This window comes from Gymnodraco acuticeps, unplaced genomic scaffold, assembly GCF_902827175.1.
Source record: "Gymnodraco acuticeps unplaced genomic scaffold, fGymAcu1.1, whole genome shotgun sequence".
NCBI lineage: Eukaryota > Metazoa > Chordata > Actinopteri > Perciformes > Bathydraconidae > Gymnodraco > Gymnodraco acuticeps.
The window spans coordinates 533,333-537,567 of record NW_022990311.1 but is presented as its reverse complement, the minus strand read 5'-3'; the positions used below and the strand labels follow the sequence as shown (position 1 = coordinate 537,567).

General features: G+C 38.3%; 1 long non-coding RNA gene across 1 annotated transcript; it reads left to right on the top strand.

Annotated features, from left to right (window-relative positions):
* Positions 1-266: 266 nt before the first annotated feature.
* Positions 267-3,400, top strand: LOC117550382. The gene is made up of 5 exons (XR_004569621.1): positions 267-401; positions 504-572; positions 1,759-1,867; positions 1,966-2,038; positions 2,382-3,400. It is a non-coding gene; the product is annotated as an uncharacterized LOC117550382 (long non-coding RNA).
* Positions 3,401-4,235: the final 835 nt, after the last annotated feature.

Sequence of the window (4,235 nt, the reverse complement as noted above, 5' to 3'; positions counted from 1 at the left end):
GTCTGTTAACGTTGTTAAGAGTGGTGGGGGCGGGGAGGGAGCGGATCGACAGCTTGAGAAGCTGTCAACATACCATTAATATGGAGACATGCCGGATAGATCAAGTAAGGGTCACGATCCACCCGCTGTGAAATGAACTTATCTTCCATATTTGCCGTACACTTGTGTTTACGGAAGTTGAGATGTTTCTCGGTTGTGATTGGTTGTCCTCGTCACATGACGAGCGGTGCGCGCTGCTGCAGTGCACGTCTCCATTGAAACCAATGGGAATGAGCTCGCAACGCTGATGTGTATGGCTCCGTACAAAGTTGTACTCATTGCATTAGTATAGGCTACTTAACTGTAGCTTTTTACACTGGAGGCGCCCATCTCGGCCGAAGTCGGTTCATATTAACGTAAAGGTACATAATTAAATGGTAAATGTCGCCTTTAAGGAGCAGAACATTTTTGTTTTATTTGTGTGTGAATAATGAAATAATTTCAAATATGTTTTTCTGTGATAGGTAATTGGTGTGGATAAGATTGACCTCAGCCTTCCTTTGAACATTGTTCAAAAGGCTCTGTAGTAAATGGTGAGTATTCAAATGTTTTGTGTGATTTACTTGACTAACTTAAACTTGATCTTTAACTAATTGAAAACTGGTATTAGTCTGACAATTTCTGAATATTTATTCATAACATTTACATACTGCAAACATTGCAAAAGTTATTCACAAAGTGAGAGGCAAAAGCCAAACATTCTGTGATAAAGCCTCCTTCACAAAAGTGATAATGTTTTGTTTGTTGAAATGGCTATTGTTAGGGAAATTATTGACCAAGACTCCTAGATATGACGTACAGGACCAACCCTGACGTCTGTTTATCTCCTTTAAGGACATAGGCTGCTTCAGCCATAATGTTATTGTTCCCATTCTGTGACCGGTCAACACTAGGTCACAGATGGTCTGTTGTTGTGGGTGCACTGGGACACTTCCTTCTTTGTTGTTTGTGGACTCCAAGGTATGACATCTTCGAGGCCATAGATGACGGACGCAAGTGACTCAGTGTGCCCAACTGTTTAAACTATCTTATCAAAATATGTTGATTACTCTCTGTGAAACCAGTTAAATGGGCTAACGAGAGAGAGGCGCTCCAGAATTGACGTGGCAATCCACCCGTGCAGTCAGACCGTGACTGCTGTGACTTGTGATGTGAACTCTCCGGCCGTAACTCCAAATAAACCTCCAGTGTTTGACATCAAAGCTCCTGCTCTACTGTGTCTCCTTCCTGAGTCGGTGACTCCCACTGCATTGCTACACAGAAGTTTCCCTTACAGTTATAAGGGTGTTTCTTATATGTAGTCTTATATTACAGTAATACTTATTTTAAGTCGCTTTGGAAAAAAACTTAAACTAAATGTAATGTAGTCTAACCTGGTTGTTCGTACTTGATATAAAAAGTTATTCTCATCCAAAACAGGAGTAATGTGCATAGTCCCTTTTCCGTGCTCTGGTCAATACATTTTGAATCAGCTGAAGCAACTTAACTGAGTTTTTGGTACACCCTGATAATAAAGAGTTACAATAAACTAGCCTTGAAGTAACAAATGCATGGACTAGTTTCTCTGCATCGTTTTGAGGCAAGCAAACAACTACAATCATAACATCATTAGAAAATGAAATGATTTCATGATTTTTATGACTGTGATATTTTGTTGTTTTGTTGTTTTTTGATAAATGCGGAGTTTAAGCGTATAACAACCCTGCCCCTCCAATCAAGATTTCTCTCTCAGCTGGATGTGCTATCTGACAAACTTCTGAAGGTTTTTGAGAAGAGAGGCGGACAGATAGGCCAGCGTCTGAACTGTATTATGTCAAACATGACTCAAGTAAGAATTCATTTTAAGGAAATTATACATCGAGTCAATAGTGTACACATTTCATTGAGCAAAACAGATTCTTTCTTTTCTTATTCCCCTTCACTTAGGTTGATGATGTCGATTTAGGCCGGGATTGTCTTCTCAAGGGGCTGTGTGTGTACCTCAATGAGAGAGTTTGTGGTCAGTAGAAGTAATATTTGACCTTTTAATTTTTTTGTTGGGCGTTAAAATATGTATTTATTGAAACACCACATAATATATAGCCAAAAGTATGTGAACATCCCTGTTTTTTGTTTAATAGCCAGACTACACTGAAAAGCTTGAGGGCTTTTAATTTAAAACGGATACAGGAAAGGAAACGTTTTTTATCAGGTCAGACAGGAGTATATCAGATAACAAGGAGGCTTAAAAGTACTGACATCTGATCAAATGTACTAGTTAAACACAGGGACTTAGTAATGGGTATATATATGTATTGATTTGTTAGATCTCACTCTGTTCCTTTTGTGACTGCGCTCTGCAGGCAGAAGATGAAGACGTCATTCTGTGGGCCTTTATGTTGTCAAACACAATTCCACCATGAGACCAGAGAACAGATGAGACCAGAGGACAGATTGTCCTGGAAGGCCAACAGGTACTAACTGATGTGGACAACATTGCATTAGCTGCTACCATGCTGTTTGGACTAATGTATGCAATGAACCTGAACGACCCGCCTAAACTGAAGTGCACGTTCAAAGTGATCCAGCAAATGTTAATGGAGCTAGACGGCAACATGCTCTCCAAGAAAGCCCAAGCGTTTAAAAACAAACTGTTTGAGTGAGCTGTTGCCAAGGACCATTGTGCACTTTTACAGCATTCATACTGGACTTTCATCGATACAACTGTCTTGCACTTCCTTTGCTCATGCTTTTTGCTTGATTTGCATATTTCAGAAATGTGGGTTTTTCCTGGGGTCATGTGTTTTCAGAATGTACCACTTGTCATGTGTTTCACAATGTACTAATTGCACTAATTGTACTAATGTACTAACTTCAAAATGTCAGTTCTTGTTTTTATTTGTAATACTTTCTTTAGTGCATATGTGGTGAGAAACCAGGCCATTATTATACTTCCATGTATTTTTCCAAAGCAATGCCATTGCTTTTTTGCATTAAAGTGCCCTTTCATATTAGCAGGTTACTATTTAAATAATGGATTTGCAAGAACATTTCCTTTTTTCGGCTAGGTTGACATTTTCTGTTAATTGTTTACTATGAATGAGTTACAAAAATAAGCCTTTCTTTGCCATTTGGCCCAATAAACCTTTATTTTGGTCAGGAGAATAGTTTCCTTTAAGCTTGCTTGCTGTGTAATAACACAATAATGTATATGTACATGCATCACAAACATTTTCTATTTCTTCTATTTCTTTATTTTCAATGTATTTGTTAATTCTCCTGAGGCTGCATGATGGAAAAACCAAAAGCTCATCTGGATGTGTGGTGGTTGTTAATATTGTTTTATTTTTTGAGAAAAATACATGAATGTTGTTCAAAGAAATGTGTTTGTCTTTATTGACTATTTGTTTTAAAATGTTATGATAAATGCTGTAGATATAAGAGATTAGGATGGATCCTGTAGAAGAATGTACGACATGCCTCTATTCACATGAAATAAATAATCTTATGTACCCCTTGAGCACTAGGTAGATTAAACGGAAAACTATAGCATGTAGTTTAAACAAAACAGTAATGTGGCTTTAACAGGTACAAATGAAATATACTGAGTATATTAAAAGCCTAAAATGAACATTAAAAGTCATGTTGGTTAAACATAGGGTAAATGAATATACCTATATTAAAGGAAATATTCACATTAACATAACAATTTCATGTTTCTTTGACATAACATAGTTGTGTGTCTCTAACATAATGGAATAGTTTTGAGTACACATGTTTTTAATGTGTGCAACCGGTTTCCATATTAAAATCATGTTAATCCAACGGCCTTTTTTTTCAGTGTGCTCTGCTGTCTGTTAACGTTGTTAAGAGTGGTGGGGGCGGGGAGGGAGCGGATTGACAGCTTGAGCAGCTGTCAACTCAACATTTAAATAACCAACCAAAAACGATCGCCGGTTCATCTTGTTTTTGGCATGAGAATAGTTTGGGCAGCGTGAAATTGAGAGTGAAAGCGTGTGTCACACACCAGATGCGTGACAGTTGGCAACCTTGCGTCATCAGTGGCGGCTCCAGAGTATTTTTGTTGGGTAATCTATGGTAGGGCTAACCCATACAGTGGTGGGGCTCAAGTCAGTATTTGCAATTGTAGAGGAAACTTCTGTGTAGCAATTCATGGGAGTCACCGACTCAGGAAGGAGACAAGGTAGAGCAGGAGC